The sequence below is a fragment of the Myiozetetes cayanensis genome, unplaced genomic scaffold (genome assembly GCF_022539395.1).
Source record: "Myiozetetes cayanensis isolate MyiCay16 unplaced genomic scaffold, myiCay2020 scf1, whole genome shotgun sequence".
NCBI lineage: Eukaryota > Metazoa > Chordata > Aves > Passeriformes > Tyrannidae > Myiozetetes > Myiozetetes cayanensis.
In genome coordinates this window covers 2,386,715-2,400,650 of record NW_026086604.1, presented here as the reverse complement: position 1 = coordinate 2,400,650, position 13,936 = coordinate 2,386,715, and the positions used below count along the sequence as shown (strand labels likewise).

The 13,936-nt window shown below is 49.6% G+C and overlaps 1 protein-coding gene across 4 annotated transcripts in view; it reads right to left on the bottom strand.

Moving 5' to 3' along the window:
* Positions 1–10,894, bottom strand: part of PTP4A3 (protein tyrosine phosphatase 4A3) — a 42,531-nt gene extending 31,637 nt beyond the window's left edge. The window contains exon 1 of one of the 4 annotated variants that reach the window (XR_007628341.1): positions 9,794–9,965. The gene's annotated coding sequence lies outside the window, so the exon portion shown is untranslated. Of the gene's footprint in view, positions 1–6,851; positions 7,079–9,793; positions 9,966–10,762 lie in introns of those variants that run through there. The other 3 variants (XM_050310867.1, XM_050310888.1, XM_050310881.1) reach the window with 3 other exon arrangements.
* Between the last annotated feature and the right edge of the window lie 3,042 nt (positions 10,895–13,936).

The window sequence follows — 13,936 nt, the reverse complement described above, 5'->3', positions numbered from 1 at the left end:
AGGGCATGCAATAACCTTTGGCTCCTATTGTATTTGTGTTTGCCAGAAAGGCAGTTGGTCTGGCTGGATTAAAGCTGGCAGTAATTACATGCCAATGCCTCCTCTGTAGTGAGGAGGGGCAAAACCTAAAAAGAAAACCATGTGGGCATCCCCCCACTCGCCACTTCACGTGGAGATGGCCCCTCACTCTCCCACAAGCAGAAATCCAGCTCATGCCCAGAGTTAACACTTTGGAAAGTTATTGACAACACAGTCCAAAAGGGAGAAGAGATGTGGAAATTGCTCCTGGTGTCAAATGTGTTTCGTAAGCCACCAGCTGCATCCCCTGAAGGACACTCTGCCTTGCCCAGCCACCAACACAGTGAGCAGCCTTCCAGCCTTCCCTGCTTCCCCAAGCACCAAATACAAACCAGATGCTCCAAAATGCCTGGTTGAAGACATTCCCTTTCATCTGGTAATTGCTGCTTCCGAGGCAGAAGATCTTAAGCAGTCCTCAAACCCTCTTGAATGACCCAGTCGCCTATTTTTGTCCTTTTTGGGCTTCAGAGTGTCATTTGGCTTTGGCATCTGAGCCACCCTGCTGCTCCTCATTCCCTCTTCCTGGCAGCTGATGGCCAGACTCAGCTTCCTTGCCACAATTTGGACCCTTGGGACTGGTTTACGGTCACCCACTCGCCACCAGCCACGTGCAATCCCACTGGAAGAGGTGCCATGATGCCACTAAAATAGGCACCTCTGCTCCCCCAGTGCTAGACGGGCATGGTGCAGGAAAACCCAGCCTAGGGGGTGCAAAAATGAGGTGCAAAAGGCAAAAAACTAAGATGCTTTTTGCAGTAATGGCAGTGATAACAGTTCCATCTAAAACTGGAGCAGAAGGAAATCCACAGCCCCCAAAATTTGACCTACACAAGCCTAAACTTAAATGAGGTACCTCTGCACCGAGGATTTCCTCTTGCCCTCTTGAGTCACTGCATTTCTAGTTTTGACTAATAAAACAGCCAGTCCTCAAACCTCAGGCTCTTTGCTGTTTGTGGTTCCTTCCCCTTCGTTTCTAAGAAATGAATAACAGGAGCAGAAGGTTGCAAGACACACACTGGACTCTCCTGGCTTTAAATACAGCAAGAAACCAAATAAACGGGGAGAGAGGAACAAGGAAAATCGACTGCAGGGAGAAAATGCCCAGCTGCACCCACTGTAAATGCTGGAGGCTGTGGATGATGATTTAGGCAGTGAGAAAACACGATGCAAAAAGCAACAGCGGCGATACCACCGGCGAGCGCGGGATGCTGCAGCTGTGAAGGAGCCCACGGGCTGCTCAGGAAAGATTCAGGATAGGAAGTTAATGACCAGCGTGATGTACTAAACAACCACGGCCTGGAGAAGAGGAGCTTGGGGTCAAAAAAAATCACTTAACATGGAAAGATACCATGGGGTCTGCTGGTTTCCTGCTTGTATCTGCTCTTGATGCTCAGTGCTGCATCAGCATCGCTCTCCCCCAAAGCCCAGATGAGCATTAGGGGGAATTCTGTTACAATAGCCCAGCAGTTTTGCTGGAAACCGGGAGAGATGAGAACAATCCTGCTAATAACTGCAGAGCCCGGCTCCTCCTAGATGATGCCAATTTATGTGTGGTTTAATGAGGGCACGGAATGATGGAAGGACACTGCAGGGGGATATAAAATCCTGCCTCAAATGGACACACACTGGTGCAGTTTAGATTAGGCTGGATGAAAAAAAAAAGTAAACAAAAATAGACTCTTAACTAGAGGAAAACTTGAAGGAAATAAGGAGCTGGTGAATGATGGCACCTGGAGCATCTTTCCTTCCATCAAAGGTACCAGCTGAGTTCTGCCTGCCAAAGAGAGGGAAGGGGTCTAAATCAAGATGGATAAACCAGCATCTCAGCATCACTGGGAATAAGCATAGAGCTTCGAAAGAAAGCACATAAAAGGCATCAACATGCAAAGAAATCCAATAGCAAAGATGTAACTGCAAAAAGTATGGGGAAAATGAGTTCCCAAAGTAGGAAATTACCATCCTGGGGGGAGAGCAAACACCTCACAGCTCTTCCCATACCATCCTGGATGGTCCAGTGCCCCCAAAAGGGGACCAGTAGTAAGGAGCCATGTCTGTATTTTGCAATGATGAACTTTAATGTTGTAAATCCACTTCAGCTTCTGACTAAAGTGCCTGGCATGCCCACGCACTGGAAACCTCTGCTCCACAAGACCAGGGCTGAGATTAGCAGAAGATTAGCACGGGCAGGAGTGTGAGCCCCAGTGCTACCCAAAAGAAGAGGGAAGGGTGTTACTGAAGGCTGCACTGGAAAAAAAAAAACCCTGATCTTCTGCCAAGATGGCTTTTGCTCCGCAAAGTAGTGTGCTACTGAAATTAGATAATGGGTTCAAATCTGAGGGTCCTTCTGCAGGATGGGACCGTCCCTGGTGAGGATCTCCAGAGGCAGCACGGTGGATTTTCCTCTGTCAGTGGGAGGGTGGGCTGCAGATGGAGTCGCTGGGGCTGTGTCTCCACTGCAGGAGTGAGGAAGCCTAGATGCCCTTACACACCCTCCATCCACCCTCAACCAGGAGCTCTGGGGTTATTTAGGTTGGCAGACCCAGGGCTCTCAGCACAGCCTGCCAGAGGATAAACACCAGAGCAGGGAAAAGAGCCATCCGAGCTAAAAGCCAGTGCGGGTACAAGAAGAACAAGGCCAAATGGGTACGAGTCATCCACAAATAAATTTCAGCTGGAAACGAGAGCAGTTTGTATCCGTGTGAGCAGCAAGGCTCTGGCAACAGCTTTCCCGGAGGACTTGCCAGGGTCAAACGGCTCATTAGTTTTAAGAAGGAAACTGGCAGGGGGTTTGTGTCGAGGTTGCTTGTAACGGCGGGGGGGGACCAGCCAAAAATTGGTGGTGGCCTTGGGGCTGGATTCAGCAGGACATGTGTCTTCTGCCACAGCCATCCCACCTGGCAGCTGTACCTGTGCTGGTGGGGTACAGAGGGGGGCAAACCACACCCACTTGCTCTCAGAGAAGGGAAGCTGCACGGGGAGGAAAATAAAAAGGCACCGTTTTTCCAGCTGACAGGAGCCTAAACACCGGCTGGGAATTGGGCTCGGGGCCCTGTGTAAAATTAAACTTGGCTTGTCTTAAGACAGCGGCTCTAGTCCCCGAGCACCCTACGAGCATTTGGGTAATAGCAGGGGGAATCAGACCTAGCTGTCAAGCGTGTTGCTATTTGTGCAAACGCTGTGTACCAGAGGGAAGCTTGAAGAACAAGTCCCCTTTTTATAGCGCGTTGGATGCTGGCAGCGAGCCTGCAAATTAGAAGGAATTCAGAGAGGAGCAACAACAACAACAACAACAAAAAAAGCCTAAGGGGCTGGAGGGATTAGTTTTGGAGGAAAGGGAAAAAAAAAAAAGGAGCTAAGTGTGTGGTCCAGTGGACGCGACTTTGGGCTGGGTCTGCACCCGGTGTTGTCCCATCCACAGCAAACCTCCTTGTGCCATGTGCAGGTTTCCCAACCCGACCTTAAGAAGCAAGATGTGTTTTCTACCACCTCAGGAGACAGCTCTGTCATGTCCACAACAGAAAAGAGAAATATCTTAAAATTATATACACAATAGAAAGTTCATTAAGAAGCTGCCAGAGCAAAGAACAGCCCACAAACAAAATCGGTTTGAGCTGGGAGCAGCTTGGACATGGTAATGAAGGGGACAAATACCCTGCTGCAATGGGTTTTCTAGGGTGGTTTTACCCTAACCTACTCAGTTCGTTCCCAATCTCCTTGAACGAGCTCACAGAGGTGCAATATCTGTGCCTGGATGCAGTCCTGCTATCAGCATCCCTATCGTCTGGGGCACTAAGAGGGGTAGGAGTGACCTGGATCATGGGTTTAATCACCAGTCTTCAGCCTGGTTGCTCTTGCACTGGTGCCAGGGCCCTGGAGAGGGGACTCGGGCAGGAGGCCAGCACTGTCCCTGCAGGGAAAAGCTTGGCTGTCCCCAGCTTGGGGTACCCAGCCTCATGGGGACATCCCTGTGACCAGCAAGTTGCACCAGACATGCAGCACCCTGGGGAGCACCAGCACAGGCACATCCAGGGCCTTTCAAGGATGAGACTAATTCTCCTGTTTGTTGACCAAACCTCCCCGTTTTAGTGCCTGTCACACAAGCACAGATGAAGCTGTAATTTGCCATGACGGACGATGTAGAAGAGGAGAGGACACAGAGGCTGGGACAAGCCTTCCCTTAAATGCCCCCTAACGCCACCTTAAAATATAATGAACTGGGGGCAGCGGAGGTTACTGGTTGGGTATGAGAATTTTCATGAGCATGAGAAAAAAAAAAGACCACATTGCTCCAAAGTTGGTTGTTGGCTTTTTTTTTTTTTTTTTTTAAGCAAGCTTCGGGGGCTCTGGGAGAGCAAAGCTCGCTGTAAAGTTTGTTTTCTGTTGTGCCCACGTTACCAAGCAGAGCCGGACGAGGAATGTGCGGCGAGGGGCACCCGGCTGGGCTGAACCCCTGGGTAAGCACTGGTGGCCAGGTATGATGGCACATGGCACAGTGAGGGTCCCTGGGTATTGCCTCCAGCCCAGGACACTGCTCAGCCACCCACCTTCCCAGTTTAAAGCAAACTTTGCTTCCAGCAGCGCCCCACTTCTGACCGCTGTGTTGCACACGCAGCTAATAAACAACCATCATATAGACATTAAAAAAAGTGTTTTCTAGATGTTGGGATAATCAGGGCAATTCCCCTGGCGCCTTTCCCTGGCATGCCAGGGTGCAGCGTGGTAGCCGGCAGCTCCCAAACCCTTCTCCGGAAAAGTTCAAACCCTCAAATACTTGGAATTGCTCTTTGAGGGAATTTATTTTAAAGCCGCTTTAACGGCAGCTGGGAATTACCAGGGAGGCACTTTGCTCTGCAATTTCCCAGCTGCTGACCCCGTTCACATGAAGGGGGCCCTGGGCAGCCACCCAGCTTGGGGACATGTGCCGAGCCAGCACTGCCTGGAGTTGCACCCAAAATTTCCCTTGTCCCAGGTTGCAGCAAAAGCACAGAGAGGGGCTGTTCTGCATGGAAGGAGCAAGAAAAATTAACTCCCACATCCAGCAGTGTGAGGGCGTGAGCTGGGATGTGGTAGGATTATTTTTTAAGACCCTGTTCCCATGAGGGATGAAAATTGCATCCAACCATGTTGCTTCTTTCCTGGAGCAAAAGCTGAGCTGAGAGGCTGCGAGCCTCCAAAAAACCAAGTCAACATCCCAACGTGCCAGTGGCACATTGTTTTTAAAGAAGCATTTTGGTCTTAAAAAGAAAAGAGTTACTGAGCGAAATCACTGACAGCAAGTCAGCACTTAAGTGTTGGCAGGACTGCGAGCCACAGGTCCTGCTGGAAGACTGGAAAATGCCACCACCAGAGCTGTGGTTGATCTTCCTGCAAACCCTCCATGTCCCTATTGCCCTGAGAGGGTTATGGAGCCCTTCTCCTTTCCACACCTCCATGGGGACATCTTGTTCACCCTGTCCAGGCTACCTGACTCAAGCCCTGGAGATGAGGTGGCAGCCCTGGAAGAGATGCAGGTGGGTGGGATGAGTCTAGTGGCAGACAGAGGCAGTTCCAAGCCCAACTGCTGCCAGATGCGAACTCACCTGCAGCTGCCAAGTCACCCAAAATGAAGGGGCCCCCAAAGCCACAGGCAGGGGTTGGGCTGATAGGCATCAGCCCCCTGCAGCGTGGCACCCGTGGCCCTGCGCCGGCTTTCTTCTCCCTGCTGTCATGCTCGAAAGACACTTGTGGGAAAACACAGCAGAAAGGAAAGGGTTTGAGTGGCAGTTTGGAGAAGGAGATGGGGGAAGAAAACAGCTTGGCAAGGAAGGAAGGGCTGAAGGACACAAGTGTTCCCATTTTGGTTTACAACTCCCAAGGGTGCCGCTCGGAGCGTTTATTGACCAACTCGCCCGCTCTCGATGAGCTGGCCTTGCAAACTGTGACAGCAGGGAGGCTATTCCTGGTCAAGGCGTGTACAACAGCAATGCTTTCTTAACTTAAAATCAACCAGTGACTTGAACGGGACTCAAAATGCAGAGTCAAGGACCTTCCTGGAGAGGATCTGGCTCTGTAGCCACTGCACCTGTGGCGTCACCTCAAGGCCACCACAAAAAAGCCATCAAGTGCCCTCGTGAAATGTTTCAGGGGTCCCCAAAACAGGGGGGAAAAAAAAAGACCCAAATCACAGCCAGACAGACACAATCTGCTCAATAAAATCAAGGTGGACCCTTGACTTCAGCAGTGCAGCAGAGAGGACCAAGTTGCCTCTCTCAGTATTAGAAGGGAAATAATAATCATTGTCATAATAAAAAAAAGTGAGATGCAGCCAGGTCAGGTTCACTAAGGGTGAAAGTCAGTGGTCTGATTCCAAACCCAGCTGTTCTCCCCAGCACTGATATGATCTTCCCCAGCACAAGTCTGTGCGGGAACTCGTCATCCCCAGTGTTCCTTGCAACACGATAGCACGCCACATCGCCCCCAGCTCCCAAGTTAAACATCTTATTAACTGCAGTGACGTAAAAGAGGAAATCTCCGAGAACTATCGCAGAGATGAGAGGGAACACATTTACCATCAGTAGGCGACGGTACCTCTGCAGAGAGATGTGCATGTAAACCAGCATCCAGCCCCTCCTTCCCCTCCCTCCTCTAATCACTCCATGTCATGGGAAACTAAACCTGACATCCAAACAGCTCCGATGCGAGACGCCTGCTGTAAAAATATTTTTAAGACTGAAAAACAACAACAACAACAACAAAAAAAACCTTGCCTTCCAGGAACCCACTTGGATACAAACCCTGCGCAGCTGCAGCCACCCTCCGCGTTCATCCCTCCTGCTTCGGCTCGGAAATCAGGCAGGGTGGGGAAGAGGAAAGGAAATACAAAGACAAAAAAAAAAAAATAAGGGGAAGGTGGTGGTGGTGGTGGGAAAAGCAGCGATATCGCAGCCGATGAGCCGCGAGAGAGGCTGTCGGCAGAGCGGTCCAGCAATCCCCTGAAATTCAGACGGTCACGTGCATTGCCTGTCTGCAGCCCCAGCACAGCCCGGGCTCAGCACTTCGCCCAACTGCACACGCAGCAGTTCCCCGCGGGGAGCTCTCCCACCCCACCCCCGCACGCCTCCCACCCAGCCCATGCCCCCATCACAGCCGTGCCCAGCAGGTTTTGGCACTGCAAGGTGACCCAGGGCTCCACGCCGAAGCTGCTCCGGCTGCAAAGGTGGATTCTGGACACGCGAGCGCAGGGCGTGCTGGAAAGCATCGCTGCGCAACCATCCTCCCCGGTAGCTTCTCCACCTAAATCCCAGCCCTGCAGGCAGTGCTGTCTTCTCCACCAAGATGTGCAACAGTGGCCACCTCCCCATGGCATCATCTGGGGCTGGAGCAGGGGTCCTACTGGCGTGGAGGAGTGCCAAGAACATGCTGTACCCAGCCTGTCCCTGGGCAACCCTGGGCACGTCCAAAACCAGCCCCAGAGCTCCCTGGGCAGTTGTGGTTGCATCAGAGAGCAGTGGGTGAGACCAGACACCTCTGGGGCGAGGTGGCACCCAGCTTCTTTCTTTCTTTTTTTTCCCTTTAATTTTCACCGGGGACATGCTTTGCACCAAAGGGATGCTTTAGACTCCATCCTACACTGCCCCGCAGCAGCTCCTGGGGACTCACAGCAACCAAGCAATCACCAAAGGTCCCCTCTGCAAAGGCCATGAGGCTGCACAGACCCAACTCACCATCCCAACCCCAAAAGCCTCCATGACAACTAAAATGATTTTTTTTTCTCTGCCTGCACCCATTCCTCATGTAAATCAGCAAGAGGAATTACGAGACTGAATGTTCCATGCTGCCTCGGCTTTACCACCTGGCCAGAGATGCATCGCATGGCACCAAGTCAGGCAGAGGGACTAAAAAAAGGTGTGTGGTTGCTTTTTTTTTTCTTGTAAAGCCGGACTGACTTTCACGGTGACTGTATTTATAGGTAGAGCTGTTGAAATTTTAAGGGCTCCTTGCCACAGGAATCCGGCCGCGTCTCGTGTTCATGAAGTGGCGTAACTTGGCAAAAATGAACATTCAACAGGCCGATGGGTGCTGCCTCCCTCCCTTGATTTTGGTTTTAATCAGAGGGGAAAAAGAGAAGATGCAAAAATGAGCCATGCACGCCACTACCATGTGCCACAATCTGTATTTTCCAGATTCAGAGCGTAATGAACACGGGACTTCACACCCGCCCCTGCACCGGCACTTTCCTTTTCTGTCAATGACAAAAAAAAAAAAAAACGCAACCAGTTTTCGCGGGTGTTTATTTTTGCTTTCGGTTTGGCTACCCGTGGCACACACAAAGCCTCCTCTGCACTTCGTTTTAGAGTTGAAAAACCCCAGCAGGGTTCAGCCCCAGAGCGGTAAAACTCGCTCTCCCCGTCCAAAGCCTCCCGGGAACACCATCCACCAACACGCCGCGGCACATGATGCCCAGAAACCACGCGGTCTCAGCCCAAAAGCTGGCAATTTTCTTACACAACAGCACTGCTATGCTGCTAAAACTCTTTTTTATTTTAATTTATGCTATAAAAGTATGCTACGCCCTGTCCAAAGACGCTACCACCCCATCAAGCACGTCTGGATGCTAAACTTTGATTCCCTATGGCAAAGTGCGTCTATTTAAGACAAACCCCAAACCATAATTAAAGTTATTGATAGGAGCCCATGTTTACTGTTTGCTATTTTAGTATCAAGTGCTGTTGGCTTTCAAGCCACTCATTTCCATGGTTTGCAGGGAAGGATGAAGGTGGAAACATGCCTAAACGTCGGGGTTTTTGACGTTTCCATGGGCACTTCTGCTGTCAAATCAAAGAAATGCACTTAACAGGCCGATCCCAGCGGATGCTTCTCATCCAGGATTGCCTTGACTGGAAAGCGGCAAGTGATTTTTGAGCTATCAAGGCACACACAAAAATAAAACAGCTGTAACAAAAGCTTTTTGCTTCTGCAAGCAGCCCTCTCCATAACCAGAGCCAACAGGGCGACGGCTCGTGGCACGCTGGTGACACAACTATTTCCAGCCTCGTGGAAGCTGATGTTCCCCAAAGGAACAAATTTCAGGTTGCAGCACTTACCAAAGGTTAAAGTCTCTTCCTTCCTTTGCTCAAGTGTCAAATTTGGTCTTTGCCACTAGCACTTCACATCCCCAAAAAGCAGCTGTGGGGGACTGTACCCCTACTAGCCAGCACCTGGAAGGTTAACTCTGAAGCCTAGTGACAATACAGTGTATATACATCCTGGATGTATATAAATATTGGTGTAGAATATTGGTGGGTCCACAAAGCCCCAAGCTTTAAAGCCACCTGCAACATTTTTAACATACACTATGACAAAAAAATTAGTGATCATTGTAACAGTGGGATTTAAACCCAGCTTACAACAGGGGAGGGAGATTCATGATATTTCACATTCAAACAAGTCACCAGCCCCATTTATCTCTACTACTTCTTTCCCACTGCTGTGGAATAAATACACGACTTCATGAAGGCTCAGTTTTCTTGCTGATCCTCCTTTAGCCAGAAGGATGCACATAAACCCAACCCAGCAGCCCCAGATGCGAGATCGCCTCGTTTATGTTTCAGCTCCTTTCCACAGAAAGATGAGGCTGTAACTGAATTAACTGGAAATTGGCAGCGGTGCAAACTTGCCAGATTCCAGCTAATTGTTTGGATTAGTAATCCCAGTTGTATGCAAAAATGCACCTTACCTATGGCAGAGAAAGGCATGGCATGAGGTGTCCTCCTGCTAGGTGACCTGCCTGCTCTGGGAATGGGAACTACTGGCATTCCCAAGCCCCCACCCGCGAAAGGCTTGTCAGCCTAACGAGACATGCTCAAATATCGAATCACTGAATCATTAAGGGTGGAAAAGACCTCCCAGATCACCAAGTCCAACCCTCAGCGCAGCAGCACCACCACGTTCACCACTGAACCATGTCCCCAAGTGCCACATCCACACGCTTTCCGAACACTCCCAGGGATGGTGATTCCACCACTTCCCTTGGAAGCCTGTCCCGAACATGCCCCGGGAGAGGCCGTCCCTGCCGCAGCTGATGCAGCCAGCGCAGCCCCATCCGTCTGACGCGGAGAGGTGGGAAATATCCATGGGGACGGCGAGTCCGGACAGCCTGGATGGAGCACGGCGCTTCCCCCCTGGGGCCCCTGGTGACACCGAGTGCTGCGTCCGGCGCCGGGAGGGAAGGAGAGGCCCCGCGGAGCCCCCGCAGTGTCCGCGCCGCATCCCACCCACGGCACCGGGATGGGGGTCCGTGGGATGCTCCGCGTGGTACCACGAGGTGGGGGACTGCGGCATCGCGCGGGGGCTCCCCTCGGGGCTATGCCGGGCGGGCAGCGGCGTGCGTGACCCTCCTCCCCCCCGCGCTGTAGGTCCCCTCCTTTAATTTTGGGATAAACCAGATGGGAAATAGGAAAGGTGGGGGTCACGGTGCGGGGATGGGGGTCACGCACGCCGCTGTCCCGCCGCCATAGCCACGATATGGCTGCACCGGGGCCATCGCCGCCCAGCCTGCCCAGCCCCGCCGCGGTGGCCCCGCGGCCGGCAGCGCTCGGACCCCTCCCGCCCGCCCGCATTGTTGCGCGGGCGGACCCACGTGCGGCCACCGCCTCCCCTTCTCCCGCAGCCCCGACCGCAGCCTCCTCCTGCGCGGCGCACTGACCTGCCCGCCGGCTCGGCTGTGCCGTGTTGTGCTGTGCTGTGCTGTGCCGTGCCGTGCTGGGCTCGGTTCCGCCGGGCTGTGCTGCGCTGGCCCCGCACGGCTCCGCTCGCCCCCCGCCCGCACGTGCGGCCGCTCCCGCTCCCACCGCCGCCCCGCGAGCGCCCCTGCGCCCCGGCCCCGCCCCGCGCGCGCCCCCGCGCCCTCACGTGCCGCCCCGCTCAGCCAATGGGGACAGGGGGAGCGGAGAGAGGAGGGGGCGGGGCTGGGAAGGGGCAGGGCCATGATGGGAGGGGGCGGGGCCAGAGAGGAGGGGAGGGATGGGAGTGAGGGGAGTGAGGTGACAGGGAGAGGGAGGGAAAAAAGGAAAAGGAAACGAAAAAGAAGAAAAAGGAAAAGAAAAAGAAGAAAAAGGAAAAGAAAAAGAAGAAAAAGGAAAAGAAAAAGAAGAAAAAGGAAAAGAAAATTAAAAATATAAAAAGAAAAAGAAGGAAAAAGGAAAAGGAAAGAAAGAAGAAGGAAAAGGAAAAGAAAAGAGAAAGAGAAAAGAAGAAAAGGAAAATAAAGAAAAGAAGAAAGAAGAAAAGGAAAAGGAAAAGAAAAAGAAGAAAAAGGAAAAGAAAAAGAAGAAAAAGGAAAAGAAAATTAAAAATATAAAAAGAAAAAGAAGGAAAAGAAAAAGAAAATTAAAAGAGATAAAAAGAAAAAGAAACAAAAAATAAAAATAAAAATAAATGGAAAAAAGAAAAAAGAAAGAAGAAAAAGGAAAAAAAAGAAGGAAAAGAAAAAGAAAATTAAAAGAGATAAAAAGAAAAAGAAACAAAAAATAAAAATAAAAATAAATGGAAAAAAGAAAAAAGAAAGAAGAAAAAGGAAAAGAAAAAGAAGAAAAAGGAAAAGAAAAAGAAGAAAAATGAAAAGAAAAAGAAGAAAAAGGAAAAGAAAAAGAAGAAAAAGGAAAAGAAAATTAAAAAAGATAAAAGTAAAAAGAAGAAAAAAAAGAAAAAGAAGAAAAAGGAAAAGAAAAACAAGAAATAGGAAAAGAAAATTTAAAAAGATAAAAAAAAGAAACAAAAAATAAAAATAAATGGGAAAAAAGAAAAAGAAAAGGAAAAAAGAAAAAGAAAGAAAAATATAAAGAAAAAGAAGAGAAAGAAAAAAGAAAAATAATAAGAGAAAGAAAGAGAAAAAGAAAATAAAAGGAAAAGGAAATGAGAAATGGAAGACACCAAGAGGGGCTGGAGCCTTTCTGCTCTGAAGACAGTCTGGTAGAGTTGGGGTTGTTCAACTTGAATAGAAGGCTCAGGGAAGACCTTAGACCACCTTCCAGTGCCTAAAAGGGTTCCAAGAGAGCTGGAGAGGAATTTTGGACAAGGGCATAGAGTGACAGAACAGGAGGAAATGGCCTTAAGCTGAAGGAGGGTAGATATTATGAAGAAATTCTTCCCTGTGAGGGTGGGGAGGCCCTGGCACAGGTTGCCCAGAGAAGCTGTGGCTGCCCCATCCCTGGGAGTGTTCAAAGCCAGGTTGGATGAAGCTGGGAGCAACCTGAAATAGTGGAAGTTGTCCTTGCCCATGGCAAGGGAGGGTTTGGAACCGAATGGTCTTTAAAGTCCCTTCCAATCCAAACCACTCCTTGATTCTGTGATTCTAAGAAGAAGAAAAAAGTGAAGATGATAAGAAGGAAGAGGAGAAGGAAGAAAAAACAAGGACGTGACAATCACAAGGAGAAAGATGAGGAAGGCAAAGGGGAGGCATTGAGGGGGAGCAGGGGCAGCAGCACAGGCCTGGACTCGGTGAACCATTGACCCTGAGCAGATATCCATGATTTCCCAACAGCTGGGCTGGATGCAGGGAGGAGGCTGCCCATTCCTGGAGCTGTAAAGGATATATTTAACACCTCTCATTAGTGGTGCTGGGTACACTACACCAGTGGTGTGAGACACAGCGGTGTCACCTGGTAGGTCACTGCCTCGGGATCTGGAGTGATTCAGGAGCTGCTGCTTTACAGCCAAGGGCCTCACCTTGGGTTGTCAACCTTTGTGTCTAAAAACTCCTGTCTAGATCTGTGGTGTAAAAGACTACCATAAATTCAAACGAATAGGAACAGAACACCTGACGTCGTCACAGGTCGCCTTTTTCATTTGTTTCTGATTTAGTGTGGACTTTCTTAGCAGAAATCACCACAGAGGCAGCCAAGAGCTTCACAGACATTAAAAGAATAATAGGGGTTTTGGGGTGACAGGCACAGAGGGATGAGGTGATTCCTCAGGAGACACACACAGATACATAGAGATGAAGATCAGGAGATCCTCAGATCTGCTTGCATTTCAAGGATATTTTTTCCTCTTCCCTGAAAGGCACTAAACCAGTGCCCTCTAAACAAGAACAGCCTGACAGTGCTTTACGTTTCTGAAAACATTGTTAAAAGTATGCAGAGCTCCTCTTTGGTTAAGGAGCAACCAGAAATCATAGAATCACTGAATACCCTGAGCTGGAAGAGACCTACAATGATTAATGAAGCCCAGCTCCTGGGCCTGCATAGCACAGCCCCAAGAATCCCACCAAGTACTTGAGAGAGTTGTCCAAGCACTTCTTAAACTGTTCCAATGCCTGTTCAAGATCTTGGTGCTGTGACCACTTCCCTGGGGAGCCTGTTTTGGTGACCAGCCACCCTTTGGGTGAAGAACCTTTCCCTAATATCCAACCTAAACCTCCCCTGACACGTTATGTCATTACATGACACAGCTGTGACCTGTTACATGACCTGTCATGACCTATAGAAAATCCTCCAGAAGAACTTGAGAAAGGCTGGTTTGGTATATGGTGGTTTCCAACACCAAAAAAAGAAGGCAAAAGAAAAGAGGCAAGGAACTGTTCCGAATTTCTTAATACACTAAAAAAACCCAACCAACCAAGCAAAAAAAACCCAGAAAAAAACCCAAAAACCCACAAACAAACAAAATAAACCAAATCCAAAACAAACAAACAAACAAACAAACAACCCAAAAATTAATTTTACCAAAATTTCTTAATGCAATGAATCTTATGCAACTACAGTGTATGCACGTAAATATATAAAATGGATCCATGGATAAAATTTTGGAATGTGTTGATTGATTCCAAAGGATGTTCAAGACGTTTGGTGCCTGCAAGTTTGAAACCCAGAGGTGGATA